A 19,951-nucleotide genomic window follows, 5' to 3' on the forward strand; every position below is an offset into this window, starting at 1 on the left:
TTGTAATACAGGATTAAAAATGCATACTTGCATTCAATATTTTCCAAAGAAAACTAGATTTCTGAAAATAATTAAATAACGCCTCCTAGCTTGCATATTACTTAATAGGCTGTTTCTAAATTATAACTCTTACATTGACGAAAAAGAGCTGTTTTCAACAAGACCAAGTTTGCAAAATTCGATTTAGCAGAACCGGACTTACAGCCATTTTTTCATAACAAGGTTCCCACTCACCCCCACCTTTTATTTGCAAAGGTAGACTTAAACTTGTAAAATCAAATATACGCAGAATTGTATGAAGAATACGATGATCCGATTTCCAGTGCCCTTTCATTAGGCCAATTTTGTAAAATTTTGATTTTTTAATTTTTGATATTCAATTACGCCCTCTAGCATTGAACCTACGATTATGAAAATAATTTCCAGGCTTTTCCCGAGCCAACTTTTGTTATACCTAAATATTTTTTCTCAAAGCTGTACTATAAACGGTTCCTGAGATATGGCCGAGAGCCTTTCTTATTGGGACACCCGGTACATAAATAAAAAAAAACTATATTAAATTATATTATGCGAATATTGTGCTAAAAATTTTTTTACTAGTCAAATTGCAGCAAATACCAGTGGCGTCGAAATATGAACGCCAAAAAAGAAAAATCCTCGCTCCCGGACTAAGAATCACGATCGGGATTCTATAAGTGCCCGAAGTGGTGGTAGAACATCTCCAATATGAATCCGATGACGTCACGGCTAGTATAAGAAGTAAAACTGAGTAGTAACAGCGGAGTATTTTGTGAGCGATTTCCTCGTCCTTCGGTCATACCAGGTCAAAGACAGAAAGAGACGGAGAAAGACTTTGAACTAAAAGTGTTACCGGGTTTGGTACGTTTGACCTACTGTTGGATTGCGCGTAGGTAAGTCAAGTTCCTTGATCTTCACCAAGGATTCTACTTTCTTTTGGTTTTGTGGATTAATTATTCGTGTGGATCCTGATTTTTTACCAAGTGTTCCGCCAAGGACTGTGTTTTAGAAAGTGCGAAAATATTAGGTGATTTTATTTTTTCCATTCAACCGATTGTGAACTGTGATAGTGATCGCGATAGAAAATAGTCTGATAAAAAAATGCAATACACGTAAATCAAAATTGGGGGAGTGCAATTAGAACGAAAACATGCATTGTTTCGGAAAAATTCAAACAAGCTTATATTTTTCTAAAACTTTTTTTGTTAGTTTATATACATGTTAAAATAAAAAGTTCTACTCGCAGATTTGGCCGCTAATTGTTTATTAATTGTTTAAACAATAACAATTGTTTTGTGTAAATAATTTTAAAAATATCGTTAAATTCATCATTTTACTTTGATCAAATATGTTTCTATTTTGTTTTTGATTATGCTGAATCCGAATATGGCATTGCAATTTGAAAATTCTTATACAGAAGCTCTAATACAGTGTGTCTGTAAACTATCAGATATCAAACTTTTTAAATTTTATACGAGGTATATAAAAAATATGAATTTTTCTTAAGAGTTAAGTGCCTTTATTATTCACAATATTTTAATGAGAAGGATGTAATTGAACACTAAAACAAATTTTTTAATTCCAAATAACTTTTCTTAATAACAATTATGATAACTATTTTATTATCACTTTACGAAAAAAAGGTATTCTCCATAAAATGCTTTCCCTGGTCTAAAATCTAAGATACAACTAGCAGATATCAAACTTTTTTAATTTTATACGAGGTATATAAAAAATATGAATTTTTCTTTAGAGTTAAGTGCCTTTATTATTCACAATATTTTAATTAGAAGGATGTAATTGAACACTGAAACAAATTTTTTAATTACAAACAACTTTTCTTAATAACAATTTTCGATATTGCGAAATGTAAAGGTACTTTACTCTTTAGTGAAATTCATATTTTTTGACATACCTCGTACAACATTAAATAAATTTGATATTTCATGATTGCATCTTAGATTATATACGATGCAGAGTATTTTATAAAGAATAACTTTTTTTCGTAAAACTGATAATAAAAAAGTTATCAATAGGTTCCAAGTTACGCAGACATACTGTGTAAGAGCTAAAAAAATTTTTTTTTTGCTGAACATTTATTATTGTTGAAGCTTATTATTAAATATATTTTAGGTAAGTTTTACACAAAAAAGTTTTGATCACTTTGTATAAACATTCTTTTAGCTGGTAATTTTCGGTTTTTGTATTACATTTTTGTTATCTTTCTTAATTTCCTAAAAAGAAATAGTTTATTTCATTTCTAAAGTAAAATAATTTAGTGCATTTTAAAGATTACATCCTAAGCTTTAAAAAAGCACTTATAAAACTGTAATACATCTGTTCAAACTTGAGTAATACCGTCTTAAAGTGGTGGTAATTCTATAAAACTACGAAGATTTCAAAAATTACATTTTTTGAGACGTCATATTATTTGAATTAAATTTTTGAGATTTTTTGAATGAAGCATCATTTAGTAAGATGCTTGAAAGGTAAGTTGAGCAAAATTGAGAGTTTAATAAGAAAAATTGTATTAGTTACACATTTTTAAACAAAATTCATGTAAGGCTCACTTTCCGCCCACACCGTACTTATGCCCATACATTTTATTTCTTTCTATTATAACCATAAGATAGCTTAATTATTCTTCTTTCATGTTCAGTTGTAAAATTTCATTTCATCCATTAGTTAAAGAATTACATTAAAATAACTCAACCGTGCACTTCGCCGTACGTTAGTTTACAGTGCGCCAATGTTTGTGAGAAGGGTGACTTTAGCGTTATAAATAAAAAATTATAGAAGATACAGATTTAATTTTAGAGAATTCTTTATATAAGGTTTTTTTTGTAAAATTTTCTGAATTTTTTTTAGTTTTTTTCTAAAATTTATATTTTGGGAGTTATTTAAAAAAAACATCTAATTTCGTAATTCATTTGTTTAATAAAAAATAAAGCACCTACTTCTCGAGTAGAACTTTTTGATATGATGTTTATTAAAAATTTCTTAATCAAATTACAAAAAGTTCTATCTTGTTTGATTTTTTCCGAAGTGAAAATCTATATGCAGTATGCACTCCCCTAAATGTAACTCAGGTACAGGTTGGAACAAATTTTAAATCAAGGTTTAGGTGAAAACAAACGATATTTTCAATAAAGTATGCAACTTACATACCAGGATCATTCAAATAATCCAAAATGGGTCATTTTTGCACACAATTGTACTTTTTTAACTACTGCGGTTATTCATGTTTTTATGAAAGTTTTTACGATTTTTTTCTGCAAAATTGACAAAAAAGATTTCATTTAAGACTTGCTAAATTAAATGTGACCCTTAATTTATTTAAAAAATTATAAATAAATATTGAAAAACAAATTTTCAAAAAATTATTATTATAAATAAGCACAATAAAATATTTTATTTTGCAGAAAAAGTTGCGTTATGTTTTCATTATAACGCAAAAAAAAAGGTTCAAAAATATTTAACAGTTTATGAGATATTTAATTTATTTATTAACTTTTACTATTTTTTCAATTGCAAAAACACGGTTGTTGCTGATAGTGTATACACATTTGTAAGGTCCCATTTTTTTATTTTTACGTATATTTCCGATCTCCCCTCCAAAATGGCGTTTGAAAATTGTTCTGATTTGTTTATAACTTGTTTTTTTAATAACGTTGAGGGGATTAAACATTTTGAAATGCCGTTTCAATATTCGTATTCCTGGCAATTTTTCACAAATTAAAAAAAAACTTTTTCTGTGACCAATTTCTGCCGAGATAGCTTTTCAAAGTTTAAAAATTCATAATTTGTTATTTAGCAATATTAACATTAAAAATTGCGTGAGTAGATTAACCCTACTACTACTACTTAACAAAACCATCCTATATAATAGTAAAAATTGTAGAATATTTTGAAATAAATGATTTTCGTAGTGACCTTAAATGAAAACTTTTTGACTGAAAAGTGGTGGGGAAAGTTGTTTGCAATATCTCTGTTAATAATAGACCAATTTCAATGTTTTTTTAATTTGAAGTAGCATATTAAAAGAATAACATCTGCGTGACTCATTTTACAATAAATATTCATTAATTTGTTATAAATTTTTTTTTCTAATATTGTGATAAATAAAAATTGGCACAATTGGCACCTAAGACAAATTTTCAAAACACGAATTAGGAAAAAGCATTTAAAACTTTTTAATCCCCGCGACGTTATTAAAAAAAATTAAGTTATAAACACATTACAACAATTTTGAGACGCTATTTTGGAGGAGCGTTTAATTGAAATTTTGATTTCTCAATGCATTTATCAAAAATATACATAAAAATAAAAAAACCGCGTTTTTGCAATAATTAAAAACGATAGTAACATTTAATAAACAAATTAAATATCTCATAAACTATTTAATATTTTTCAAACCAATTTTTTTGTTATTTATATTGGTAACATAACGCAAATTGTTCTGCGAAATAAAATATTTTATATTACCAAAAATAATTTTTTGTAAATTTGATTTTCAGGCTTTATTTATTTAAATAAATTTTTATTTAAATATATAGGGGGTCAAATTTAATTTAATAACTCTTATATGAATGTTTTTTAACTGTGCAGAAACATGAATTACCGCAGTAGTTAAAAAAGTAAATAGTGAGCACAAATGACCTATATATAAATCATGTGGGTACTTTTTTAAAATATCTTTTGTTTTCACCTAAATTTTTATATAAAATTTGTTCCAACCTGGATCGAATTATATTTTGATTTAGATGTAATGTAATTTTAAAATCAGACTATTTATCCACTATTATTTTTAATTTAAAAGTGATGGGGTTAACACGTACAAAGTGAAGAACAGATTTTATTTATACTTCAAATAAATATATACTTAAAATTACAAATTTAAATCATTTTTTGACATAGATTATTTTAACTTGCGCATTTAGCAACCTTAAAAATATTCTTAATTTAATACAAATCTTATTAAAACTACTTTAAATAGTATTAATGTTGTATGGATACAAAACTATACATATAGTGAGGGGCAAAGTTATGAAATAAATTAATTTTTTCGAGAATGGGAGATTTTGGAGAGAAATACCGGCACAGGTCGATTTTTATTTTTAAATTATTATTTTTTGGCATACATATCATACTAGTGACGCCATCCATCTGGGCGTGATGACTTAATCGATAATTTTTTTAAATGAGAGTATGTGTCGTGTGATAGTATCTACGTTTGAAAGGTTTTTTAATTATCTTTTCAGTAATATAAGCATTACCATAATTATTTATACAGTGTAGCCAAAAAAATATTTTTTTTATTAAATTAATTCACACAAAAAGAAGAATGTATGTAATTTATTTATTTCAAAATAAATTTTACTGTTGTCAAACAACAGAAAAAATATTTAAATGACAAATAAACATTGTTTCTAGCTTAAATTAGATGTTCAAACAGCTAAGAGGCAGGTGGGTGGCAGTTTTAATAAGAATTTAAGTGAAAAGCTATGTTTATTTCTGTGGCGTTATGGCAAAAGTTGATATGTCCAAATTGCTCTTTGTTGGCAAATGATAAAAACAACTTGTCCTGTTAATATTAAATCGTTGCACTAGAATATGTGAACCAAATGGTATTAGACAAAAATATACGGATGGCATTATATAAAGTTTATACTTTCAAAAAAATTATTACATAGGAGGGGGAAAATCGGAGAGGGAAAACATCAACCTTTGCCATTTTTTTTATTTGAAAAAATAACTTGTCCTGTTAATATAAAATCGTTGCACTCGAATATGTGAACCAAATGGTATTAATTAGACAAAAATATATGGACAGCATTATGTAAATTTTTTACTTTCAAATACAATTTATTACATAGGTGCGGGAAAATCGGAGGGGGAAAAACATATCAACTTTTGCCATCTTTTTTTAAATTTTGGTAGGATTGTATTGGTACATAGTAAGTAAATAGCATAAAAGATAAAATTAATTAGTATCAATATTTACAAATTATCCATTTTACTATCACTTGATATGTAACATATCATGTTCTGGCTACCTACTTAAAATTTTCTTAATTTTGACATATCAACGTATGCCACTGCATATAACTCCTTCATTTTTAACGTAGGCACATATCTTCTTATACCACCTTGTTTTTAGAGTACATATCAATTGAAAACCAAAAACTCGATTTTTTGGACATATCAACTTCTGCCATAACACCACAGATTTAATCTATGTTAAATAATCATTTTTTTCTATTTTTTGACAGTAATAAAATGTATTTTGAATTGAATAAATTACATACATTCTTCTTTTTGTGTGAATTAATTTAATTCAAAAATAATTTTTTGGCCACCCTGTATATATAATTATGGTAATGTTTATATTGCTGAAAAGAAAATTGAATAACCTTTCAAATGAACTATCACACGACCCATATTCTCATTAAAAAAATTATTGATTACGTCATCACCCTTAATTTTGCAATTTTTTGAAGATAAATATTGTAAAATTGATGTATTACATATGGTTTGTACTACAAGCAGTTCGATATTTAAATAAATAATCCTACAATAGTACTAAAGCATCTTGAGTTCAAATTAATGAATTAAATATTGACATTAATTAAAATGAATATGGTAATTATATTTTTTTGTGATTATTCTGTGCTACTATTATAGATCTTTTTGTCTTTTGTTATTCTGTGTTAATTATTGTGTGAATGTTTTTACTGTTACGTGTTATAGCTTTGTTTACAAATTAACAATTACAAAAAAATATTATTAATTTTGCTACAATAGTATGACGTGTTACTAAACTTTGGCCCAGAATTGGATGAATTTGACTAATTAAGTGTCATGTATCCATAACGTTATTTTGGCCTCTTATTGAATGGACAGTTCATTAATTTAATTACAAGATTGTTGAACATTTAATCGCCTTCATTAAAATTCTGAAAAACGTGCAAAATTATCTCGGAATTACATTAATTTTCCGGTATTTAAACAACATTAATTTTAACGTTTCTTTTTTGAGGTGTTAATGTATCGTTTGAGGTATCGTTAAACGATAATATACAAATAAAATTGAGCCCATCAGAATCAAAACCTGGTAAATCCTAAATTTTTCTTTTTCCCTTTTTTACAGAGTTTCAAAGTTCAAGTATCTATTAATAGGCCAGGAAGGATCTGTTTTTAGGTGGATGCGAAAGGTGGCATTCGGATTTTTTCGGATAAAGTTAGGTGGATAACTTTGTTAGTAATAATTGACTTATGCTCCTTCTTAAATATGCCCGGAACATTAATAAAAAAAATAGAATATTTAAAAATTTCAAAGAATTTCGTTTTTTTCTATTTTCTTTGCTTATAACTTTAAAACGATTCATTTTGGAACAAACTCCTATAGGAATAAAACAAAGATAACTAAATTTTCTATCAGATACGATTGGTTAAAAATGTCTGAATTTATCACCCTTGCTGCAAAATACCAATAAATATAAAGTAAGGGGGCAAAACAAGCCTGCCCTTATTCAATGTTTTTCCATCACTTAGGCTACACTTGGAACCTTCCTAATTCGCTTAGAAATTTTTTGTAATGTGCTAAAACCGTCTACTAAATTTCATTAAAATTGATTTACTAGATTTTGCATAATAATTTTGCAATCTAAACTTTTTTTAAAAAATTAAAATTTTTTAAAATCTTGCACAACAAAAACTAGAACATACAAAGATTTATCAATTTTTTTACATATTAAGAAGCACTACACCTATCTAATGCACTGTACAGAATTGAAATTGGATTATTTAAGCAGCCTCAGCAATGTTTTAAAGTTATAAACAATTTTTTGGCTTATAAACAAATTAGTGCTGTGGTCAGGAGGGGGTGCTACGGGCTCCTTTATTTAAATGGAGTTACCCAAGTTTTTTATGTATTTTGACCCGTAGAACACGAATTTTTTGGGTAACAGTTGATCCGGATGTCGATAAGATTTTTATAAACAAAGAACTTGAGTAATTACATAACATTGATTTTTCGCAAAATAAAACATTTTTTGTATTTCTTGGGTCTTTCTTCTCTAAGCAAAAAATTTTCTTACAAGTTTTTTCGTAGGATCCATAGTTTTCGAGATAAACGCGGTGGAACTTTCAAAAAATCGAAAAATTGCAATTTTTGAAAGCGAATAACTTTTGATTAAAAAATTAATTAGCAATTCTGCTGACAGCATTTGAAAGTTTAAGTCAAATTATACCGGTTTTAATTATTTGCATTGCTAAAAATAATTTTTTTTTATTATTAAATAAAGTTATTTGTTTATAAGCCAAAAAATGGTTTATAATTTTAAAACATTGCTGAGGCCGATAATAATCCGATTTTAATTCTATAAAGTGTATTAGATAGGTAAAGCACCTCTTTATATGTAAAAAAATTAGCCAACTTCTAAATGGTCTACTTTTTGTTTAGAAAGATTTTAAAAAATTTGAACTTTTTTAAAAACATTTAGATTGCAAATTTATTATGCAAAATCTATTAGGTCGATTTTAATGAAATTTGGTAGACCGTTTAAGTAAGTTATAAGAATTTTCTAAGCGAATTACTAAGGTTCTAAGTGCCACCAAAGGGGTTAAGAAACATTGAATAACAACAGGCGTATTTTGCCCCCTTATTTTGTATTTATATTTGAGATATGGCATATTTGAGAAGGAGCATAAGTTAATTATTATTACTGAAGGTGTCACCTAACTTTATCTGCAAAAATCCGAATGCCACCTCTCACATCCAAAAATAGACTTTTTTTTACAGATTAGTCCTGGTCTATAATCTACAGGCATAAGTTTTCGGCTCAAATCCGCCATTTTATGACATTTATTGATGTCACTTTGATTAAAAAATGTCGAATACTTTTTGGGAAATTTACATTTTTAATATTTTTTTTAATCTCCTGAAAAATTTCAAAAAATTAATCTAGCAGGTTTTGATTCTATAGGCCTCAATTTAAGTAGTATCATTTATCGTGTTTTCGATGATTCTTGTATACCTACTGAATTAAGTCAAAGGAACAGTAATCCTTAACGGATGGCCAACCGTAATGGGCTATTAAAAATGTAAGTTTCTTACAATAGTTATTAACATCTTTTGAAAATTATATATTCTTAGGTATTTTACAGTTTTCTAAGCAACAAATTAGTAAACTAAAAATTTATAAATTGCCATTTAATTTAATTTGTGTCCTTTAATTTTTAATAATTTAAAAAGTCCTTGGAACTCACTACAGAAAACATAAACGTCTTGGTTATCCAGGTCCATAACTCAAAAAAGTTGTCATATAATATACCGGGCAAGGTCAAAGTTGCGGGAATACACTATTTTTCTGGACTAATACTTTTTTATTCAGATGACACTTAGCTGTATTTAGCTGTGTTTTGTAGAAAATATAAACACTGGATGGTAAAACGATAATCGGAAGGGAACAATCATACCAGCAGATCTAAACACCGCAATATATGAGGCTGGTATCAAAGCAACACTAGATCTTAAAAGCATATATTTTGGAGCGAATAAAATATCGCCAAAACTTGTCACGTACCTGGTCGGATCAAAGACCCCAACGAGGTACATTTTTTACCTTCTTCTTCTCTTCTTCTTCTTCTTCTTAATGTGTCTATCCGTGAAGAATGTTGATGATCATCAAGGCAATCTTCTATCTTCCGAGGACCTCGTCATTTGTGACTATGTCACTCCACGGGATTTTAAGTATTATCCGATATAGTCACATCTCAATTGATTTCAATTTACTGCACCTATCTTTGTTCAAGATATACGATTCAATACTTTAAACAAGGACAGAGAAGACGTAGTATCGGAGCATTCTTACTTTGATTCTAAGAGAGAGGTTGTGGCTCTTGAAAAAGGCCCCCATCTAGTTTGGAGGTTTTGGAGACGTAGAATTGATTTTCTGTTATCTTTTTCTTGCTAATGATTATAAGCTTTGTCTTTTTTACATTTATATTGAGTCCATATCGTTGACTGTAATACGTGATTTTGCTCAGAAGAACTTCTAGGTCTTTATGATCAAAATTAACATACCAATAGGTCCTTAAGAACATACCAAATATCAATATTAAACCAACGTACTTGTATGAGCCTACATATTCAAATATATAAATATACAATAATCAACAACCCTTCTATGCTAAGGGGTGAGGTGTACACATTAAAAATACAAGTGAAGTTCTTATTAACTAGGTAATCCTACTGACAGGATTAGTAATTAATAATATTGATTCATAATAATTAAAGTGCAATTCATAATACAAAAAAAAATGATAAATTCATACAAGCGGTATTACATGTATAAAAAGAATTCGATACCTAATAACTAATAAGTGAGAAGTCATCAAACCATGCCGAAGGATAAAAATTATGCTATGTACCTATGTACCTGCACTACCTGGTGAATAAAACATTAGACTAAAATACCAAATCATAATAAAAATTGAGCTAAAGACAAACAGAGGAAGAGATTAGCTCAAACAACCCTATAAAGTTAATCTTGTTCTGAAGTTGAAGAATCAACCTCGTGCACGGTGTTATCAGGCAGTAAATCCTTTATGTGAAATTGTCTAAAGATTAAACCTAGAAGTCGTTATGAACAAAATCAGACAACCTAGATTGGACCTATGAATCTAAGACCTTCATAAAGTCTTTTAGGTTATCCACAAATACTATGGTGTCATATGCCTCACTCCACGTTTGATTTTCATATATTCAGTGTGTTCACCTTCAACTCTGAGATTTGTCTTTAAAAGTTTCTAATTACTTTCAGATTTTGGTTGTTAATTCCTGATTCTTTTGGTATTTGCATCATTTTGGGGTGCTGTACTCGATCAAACGCTTTCTCGTAATCAAGAAGACATGTGTATTCGTCGCAACTGACGTCTCTCTATCTCTGGAATAAGACTTGTATTGAGAACAAAACCTTTCTTGTATCAACAGCATTTATGAACCCGAACTGGTAGGGTTAAATTTGATTTTAACACAGCTGTCCTACGGATTAATTTTAAGAAAAATTTCAGATGACTCATAAGAATCATGAGTATGGTATCCTTCTCGTATGGTATTCTTCGCAATTTCTGGCTCCTGGTTTTTTTGGACGTGCAATAAACTTACACTTCAGCTATTCTGTTGGTATTTCTCCAGAGTTGTATACATTGTTGCGTATCTTTGTGATTATTGTTATTGATTCATTGTCCATTTGTTTGAGTAGTTCTGCTTGTGTATTATCGGGGCCTTGTATATTATGGGAGCCATTTTTACCTTATTTGGACTATATTTGATTTGTCATTTATCCATAACGTTATTTTGGCCCATTATTGTACTTCATCAATTTAATAACAAGATTGTTAAACATTTAATTATTGCCTTCATTAAAATTCTGAAAAACGTGCAAAATTAATTCGGAATTACATTAATTTTCCGGTATTTAAACAAAATTAATTTTTTTGAGGCGTTAATGCGTTAAACTATAAATATACAACTAAAATTTAAGTAGTATCATTTATCGTGTTTTCGACGATCCTTGTATACTGAATTAAGTCAAAGGAACAGTAATCCTTAACGGATGGCTAACCGTAAAGCATATAATGAAATTCCGTAATCTATTAGTGTTAATAACTGTAACTATACATGCTTAGGCACCTTTAACAGCTGTTTGCTCGAGCATGTGAAACAATCAGGCTTAATTCAGTTCATACAGGTGGATGATTACCGACCGCGCTTTTCAATTGGATCCGTGAGCTTACCGGATATCCAAATACGTTGTGTAAAGTATAACATAAACATATAGAGACGATTTTTGGGTTGTCGTTATACTTAAACGTAATTAAAGCAGAATAAAATTTTAAATAGGCGCAAAGCTACAAACATGTTCAAAATGACCCTCTGAAACGTTACATAACATTCAACTCTTAGACTCATTGGTTGTCGTATTCGTGCAAATATTCTTGGGTTTTTTATTTAGGTACTTATACAGGATGTTCAGAAACTCTCCTGGCAAACGGAAACCAAAGATTCATCAGATAATTTTAACACAATTTAACCAAATTCACCCAATCCGAAAATTATTTCTAAGGGAGCTAGAGCTCTTTAAAGGTGGCGCCTTGTAATTAGTTTTTTTTTAATACCTCCAGAACACTTTTAATTTGAAAAACGAAAACTTCTTTTTCTTCTTCTTCTTTTTGTGTAGACATGACTCGTACTGTCTGTTTTTCAATGTGCCTCCATCGTTTTTGTGGTCTTTCCACTGATCGTCTTCCTATTTGGGAACTGTCTCTCGCCGTCGTTAATACCCTATTTGTCGTCATTCGGCTTATGTGGTCATTCCATTCTACTCTTCTGTTTTTTACCTAGTTAATAACGTTGTCCACCTTGCATCTCCGTCGTATACCTGCACTTCTAGCTCTATCCCATAGTGTCTTACCATCGATTTTTTAAAGTGATTTCATCTCTGCTATTTCTAGCATTCTTTTTGTCCTCTTTGTGTCAGTCAGGTCGTATTTCTGCCGCGTATGTCATTATTGGTCTGATGACTGTTTTGTAAATTCTGCTTTTCATTTCTTTTCCGATATTTTTATTTCTCCATATTGTTTTCTTGATCTATTATTCACTTGATCTTCCACTTCTGTTTCAAGCTTGCCATAGCTAGTTTCCTTTCAGACCAAGACACCGGTGTCCGCCACCGGTTTTCAATTGTATTAAAGCATGGGCCACTAAAATCAGCCAGACACTCAAAAGTGGCTCGTCTGTAGTCGTTCATTTAAAACAATGCTTTGCTGCACGGTGGCGGACACCGGTGTCAGACACCAGTGTCCCAGTCTGAAAGGATACTTAGTACTGATGTGTGATGCCTAGATATTTAAACTAAATGACTTGTTCTATTATCTGACCCTCCAGCTATTATTTACACCTTATCAGATTTGCTGTTTTAACCATGCATCTTTAGTTTTTTTTTTGGGGAAATTAACATATTCAATTTTCTACCGGTTACATTATATCGGTGCAGCATAATTTTTCAACACTTCGAAATGCATTTTTCGAAGTGTTGAAAAATGATAAAGGGCCTAGCCGGGTAAGATGATGAAAACTGCCCCCAACTCACTTTCTGAAATTTTTAGCCTCCTAGGTGGTCATGTGACCCACCTAGAGCCTAATTAGGGTTTTTATTTTATCTCAGCCGCATCGAGAACTAGCGAAAAACTTTAAATAAAAAACTTGTAAGCTTTAAAAAGTTCTGTCCGAAATTTTTTTTTTAATTTTTAGCGGTAAATTTAAATTTTAGAACGATTTTAAAATTTTAAATGAGTATAAAAAAATAACTAAGATATTCGTTTTCACGAAAAAAATATAGGTATACCATGTATTTTTGCATAATATTTCACCCTGAATTTTTTCAAATTTTTAAAATTGGTGAAACGCACCTTTAAAAATAAAAAACCGCATTTCTTCGGTTTTTTTTTTTCGTTTTTTGATACAATTTTATACATATTTTTCAAAAAAGGTAACACCATCACTAGAATAGGTAAAAAACTGAAAAATAATTGGGGTTTGCTTAATAAAAATTTTTTGTAACGCCATCCATTTTCAAGATACAGGGCGTTGAAGAAAACAAAATGTTACACATTTTTTACGATTTTGCCGAAACTACTGGCAACATTGTAATAAAACTTGGCGGGTTTTAAGAGGTAGTTATTGTGCATGTTTTGACATACAATTAAAGATTTGATATTCATCATTGGCGCGCATAGGGGTAATGGTCTGAACTTTTCAAAGAAAAAAAGATAGTACGACACTGACATATTTCAAATTAACAATCATTTTTGAATTCCTCGTTCACTTTGCGATAAAAACACTATCTTCTAATTTTTTCATACGACGTGCCGTTTTGCTGCAAAAATAAAATATCTTAACGCTTCCAAAGTATTCGGATTAGTTTTTGTAATAGATGTACGAGTTTATGTAGATGTAGAAACTACTAGAAGTTCAAATACTTTGTAAAGGTTAAGATGTTTTATTTTTTGAATAAAAATAGCGCGTCGTATGAAAAAATATAAAGATAGATTTTTTGTCACAAATTGAACGAGTAATTCAAAAACGATTATTAATTTGAAATATGTCAGTGGCGTACTATCTTTTTTCTTTAAAAAGTTCAGACCATTACCCCTATGCGCGCCAATGATAAATATAAAATTCTTAATTGTATGTCAAAAAATGCACAACAACTACCTCTTAAAACTCGCCAAATTTTATTACAATGTTGCCAGTAGTTTCGGCAAAATCGTAAAAAATGTGTAAAATTTTTTTTTCTTCAACGCCCTGTATCTTGAAAATGGATGGCATTACAAAAAATTTTTATTAAGCAAACTTTTCAGTTTTTTACCTATTTTAGCGACGGTGTTACCTTTTTTGAAAAATATGTATAAAATTATATCAAAAACGAAAAAAAAAACCGAAAAAATGCGGTTTTTTATTTTTGAAGGTGCGTTTCACCAATTTTAAAAATTTGAAAAAAAAATCAGGGTGAAATATTATGCAAAAATACACGTTATATATTTTTTTCGTGAAAACGAATGTCTTAGTTATTTTTTTATACTCATTTAAAATTTTAAAATCGTTCTAAACTTTAAATTTCCCGCCAAAAATTAAAAAAAAAATTCGGACAGAACTTTTTAAAGCTTACAACTTTTTTATTTAAAGTTTTTCGCTAGTTCTCGATGCGGCTGAGATAAAAAAATAAAAACATAAAAACCCTAAGGCTCTAGGTGGGTCACATGACCACCTAGGGGGCTAAAAATTTCAGAAAGTTAGTTTCACTATATATATTAAACGGTGACCTATATGGAATTCGAATCGAGTGGGGGGCAGTTTTCATCATCTTACCCGGTTAGGCCCTTTGTAATTCGGAAATAATTGACATAAATGAGTTCAATATTATGCTGTCTCCGAGGCACCCATATCTCCGATGGTCTCCCAGGCACTTGGTACCTGGGAGACCATCGTCGTCATCATGTTCGTCTTCAGCGAACCCAAAACCTCCGAGTAGTAATATTGAACTCATTTATGTCAATTATTTCCGAATTACAAAGTACTCCGCACCAACCTTATGGAAATTAGTTCGAAGTGGATTTAGTTTATACTTTAGGAAAATTATAAGATTTACCGGGTATTTAAATTCCCTGAGTTACTGGTTATCTGGCAAAATGTGGAGGTTGGGGTCACAGAAAAGTACTAGTAGTCTAGGACTTTTTCCTGGCTATCCAATGGCGACCTTTACTTTGACCTTGAACTTGACCTTCAAGGTCATGCCAAGGTAACTCGTTCTTATTCGAGCGGGAACCTATGTTTCTAACTGCGACAATGAATAGAATGGATATATCTACATTTGAATGTGACCCTGAAAATCATGGTCAAGGTTATTGGGATACAGATTCCAAAGTAATGTAATTGAGATTTTTTCGCGGCTTAACGATACTGACCTTGAATTTGACCTTCATCATGACATTCTTAATCGTATCAATAGAAGAGTTAGCAGTTAGAATAAAAATTCTCATGACCCTCCCGTGGCGAAATAATTTTGGTAGGAACATAAGCTTAATAAATATTGATAGATAGCATCTCTGATTGATTTAAATCTAAAAATCCAATTCAAATAAACTACAGATAGGAAACAATACGTTGTCTAAAAAAAAGAACATTAAAGTTTGATATTGGGTAAATCAACGTTCGAGGGCCATCGAACGAGCTGCCAACGATGTTGGGAGTATCTCTGAGAGAACATATATTGGGTAGAACACGTGGCATGGCAAAACAACGAAAAGTGGACGAGAAACATTATACATTGGAGACCACGCCAGCACAGTCGTAGTAGAGGACGATCACAAAAACGATAGCTAGACAGTATCAAATCCAAAGTTGGGAGAAACTGGCACCAAATAGCACATAACAGAAAAGAGTGGAGAGCTCATGGGAGTCTTCGTCCAGGAGTGAATGCAAACAGGCTGAAGAAGAAGAAAAAGAAGAAATCAACGTTGATTTACGAAACTGACATAATTGGTAATCGCTACATTTGAAGGAATATTTACCTTTATTTTTAAGGTCCTATTCGAACGAAGAATATTTATATCATGTTTTTCAGAGTCAAAAATATTGCCCTTTTTGAATAAAAATTCTCATGACCTTAATACGATCAATAATGTAATGATCAGGGTCTAATTCAAGGTCGGTATCGTTAAGCCGTGGAAAAATCTCAAGCTTTTATTACATTTTTTTGGAATATATAACCCATTAACCTAATAACCTTGACCATAATTTTCAAGATCATATTCAAACGTAGATATATCCATTCTATTCATTGTTGCAGTTAGAAACCCGCTCGAATAAGAACGAGTAACCTTTTCATGACCTTGAAAGTCAAGGTCAAAGTAAAGGTCGCAATTGGATAGCCAGGAAAAAGTCCGAGACTACTAGTACTTTTCTTTGATCCTAACCTCTACATGTTGCCAGATAACCAGTAACTCCGGGAATTGGAATACACCGTAAATCTTATAATTTTTCGAGTTTGTGCCTCGATATCCTAAAAACCCTGCATCAGATCGAAATCTGCCCATGAGAACTTTTTATCAGGATGCTTCAAAGGGTATTTTCCAAAACTATGAACTAAATTCACTGGGACCTAATTTCCATAAGGTTTGTGCGGGGTATCTTATCATTTTTCAACACTACGAAATGCATTTCGGAAAATGCATTTTCCTTGTTCAATAATGCAATTTTAGTTCACAAAGTTTCCTAAGGCTTTTACGAATCGAATTCAACAAGTTTTATCGAGATGAATGCTGCTAACAAGTTTCCAGAATTTTGGCCTCTAGTGTACGCCATCTAAATCCCAATAAACACTACATTTCAATAACATTTTTCTTAATGGTAAAGTCAGTTCCCATATACCTACTTTTATCTATCATCATTATCATCACCTTTGTGCCGACATTCTTTTGGGAATCCTGGCCTGATCTAAGATTCGTCGTCATCTTCTGATTTTTAATATCACTAAGTCGATCTCAACTCCATCTAAGCACCTAATTCGCGGTCAGCCTCTGTTTTTTCTTCCTACAGGTGTTCCTATGGTGACCAGCCCTACAGTGGTAATTCGAAGATACATCTTTTGAGCCACTGCCCTTGGCCGTTTATAGGTAATATTTTACGGGGTATTTTACGCTCGAATATTCCCAAAAGTCTTTCATCCTTCTGCGTTAACACTTTTCTCATTTTGTTAAAATTTACTCTAGCCTTTTCTATTCTGATTTTAATTTACTGAAAGTAATCATTTATTGGTTTGATTATTTGAGAAGATTCTCATAAACGGACAATTTTTAATAAGCGCTAAATTATATTAGTAGTATAGTAAAAACGGGCGATATTAGTTTTTTATTTGGATAAAAATATGATTTGTCTAAAAATATTCATCAACGACATCTTAACACCAATTCATAGCGTTTCATATAGAATTTCAAAACTTATTACATTTGGAAAAGAATAATTTTTTGTATTATCTCATTTAAACGTCCTAGTTTCTTTTATGTTTGCTGCAAGAAGTAAATATTAATATTTTGCGGAGATTGCTTAATATTAAAATCTTCTGAAATACGGCAACATTAAATACCGTTTGTAAGAATTGCGAATAACGGCGTCTTCGAATATTAAAGGCTGTAAAAACTTGGAGAAAAATAGAGATTTTATTTAACAAAGTGTTCCCAAGTTAACGGAATTCCTGGATGAATATTATATAAAAGGAACGGAAATGCCGTACTATATTGTTCATTGTTCTGAAGTTATTTTCTTGTAGCATTTTAATATCGTTTACTATTATTATTGGAAATTTAGATCAGTAGATCAAATTTTCCTGCTGCACGAAACACAAGCCGAAAGCTACGAATATGAGAAATCTGTAGTGGCTCTATTCATCGACTTTAATTAGCTTTTGACAGAGTAAAATGGACAGAAATATACAAAGCAATACGTGAAATGGGAATTAGTGAAAAATTAGTTAAAATGATATACGTAACTACGCATGTCCTCTTAATGTCTTCTCTCAAATATGCTTAGATATGAACCTGGATATTTATTCCTGTTTCATCGACTTCGAAAAAGCGTTCGACGGGGTCCGACATGAAAAACTAATAGAATTATTGAAAAACAGAGATATAGACAGACGAGATTTACGAATTATCATCAATCTGTATTGGAATCAAAAGGCCAATATAAAGATAGAAGAACAAGAATCCGAGAATATTGATATAAAGAGAGGAGTAAGACAGGGTTGTGTTTTGTCGCCGCTACTGTTTAACCTGTACAGTGAAGCCATATTTCAGGAAGCGATAGAGGAGCTAAGTGATGGAATCTCTATAAACGGAAGAATAGTAAATAACATAAGATTCGCTGATGCCACCGTTATAATGGCAGACACACTGGAATCGCTACAAGAATTGCTAAATAGAATTAACGATTATTGTATTCGATACAGACTAAAAATAAACAAGAAAAAAACTAAATTTATGATTGTCTCAAAAGCAGAACATGGAAATGAAAGGTTAATGATAGAGCAAACCCAAATAGAAAAAGTTATACAAAAAGACATACAAATATCTGGGAATCTGGGTTGATGACTTCTTCTTCTTCAGGTGCCATCTCCGCTACGGAGGTTGGCAATCATCATAGCTATTTTAATTTTTAATTTTTGAGGCAGTAGCTAGTAGGGTTGATGACAAAAATGACCAAAGCAAATAAATTAAAGTTCGAATTGAAACAGCAAGGCAAGCATTTATAAAAATGAAGACACTGCTTACAAACAAAGACCTTCAGTTGCCTCTCAGATTGAGGGCTCTAAGATGCTACATATTTTCTATATTGCTATACGGAATGGAACCTTGGACATTGAAGAGACAACACATAAGAAGAATAGAAGCGTTCGAAATGTGGTGTTACAGAAGAATATTGAAAATCCAGTGGATTCAAAGGATTACCAATGTTGAAGTGCTACGACGTTTAAATAATGAGTTAGAAATTATGAAAAGTATAAAAACTAGAAAACTGGAATATTTGGATCACATTACCAGAGGAGGAAAATATGAGTTGCTGAGAATTATTATGCAAGGAAGGATCCAAGAAAGAAGAAGCATAATAAGAAGACGCATCTCCTGGCTGAGGAACCTTAGAGAATGGTTTAACTGTAGTTCATTACAACTATTCAGAGCAGCAGCCAACAAAGTGACTATAGCCATTATGATATCCAACCTCCAATAGGGGAGGGAACTTTGAGAAGAAGAAGAACTACGCATGGGAATTAGTGCAAAATTAGTAAAAATGATAAACGTAACACTCACGAAATACTCAGTAAAACACGAAAAGCAGAGGATAAGATTAAAAGAAATGGAAAAGAAAGATATAAGTCAGTGAGGGGGTGCGACAATGGAACCCACTGTCACCACTGTATGTTGTTCAGTATCCTTCTTGGAATTTTCGTCAAAGAAGCCGTATATCAATGAAAACACAAATGCCTAACATTAGCTGATGACATAGCAATGATAGCCAGAAGTCAACAATAATTTAAAAGAAATACTGAAAAGACTAGAAGCGAAAGTGAGAAAGAAAGGGATATACATAAACGAAGAAAAGACCAAATATATGGAACGGACAGAACGAGAATAGATATGAGAACATACCTGACAATAAGCACAGAAGGAAAAACATATAAATTCGAAGATTATTTTTTCAATTTAATTGTGGCTTATTTCCCTATCAAAATAGTTAATTATTAAAATACCACAAGGAAATAATTTACTCGTCAGTCACAGTTAGTTTTCAGTCAGTTTAATGTGCAAATTC

At 30.7% G+C, this 19,951-nt stretch overlaps 1 protein-coding gene across 1 annotated transcript in view; it reads left to right on the plus strand.

The window, feature by feature from the left end:
• Window positions 1-768: 768 nt before the first annotated feature.
• Window positions 769-19,951, plus strand: part of LOC114335540 (MATH and LRR domain-containing protein PFE0570w) — a 113,655-nt gene continuing 94,472 nt past the window's right edge. The window contains exon 1 of the mRNA XM_050659715.1: window positions 769-911. The gene's annotated coding sequence lies outside the window, so the exon portion shown is untranslated. The remainder of the gene's footprint in view (window positions 912-19,951) is intronic.

This window comes from Diabrotica virgifera, chromosome 8, assembly GCF_917563875.1.
Source record: "Diabrotica virgifera virgifera chromosome 8, PGI_DIABVI_V3a".
NCBI lineage: Eukaryota > Metazoa > Arthropoda > Insecta > Coleoptera > Chrysomelidae > Diabrotica > Diabrotica virgifera.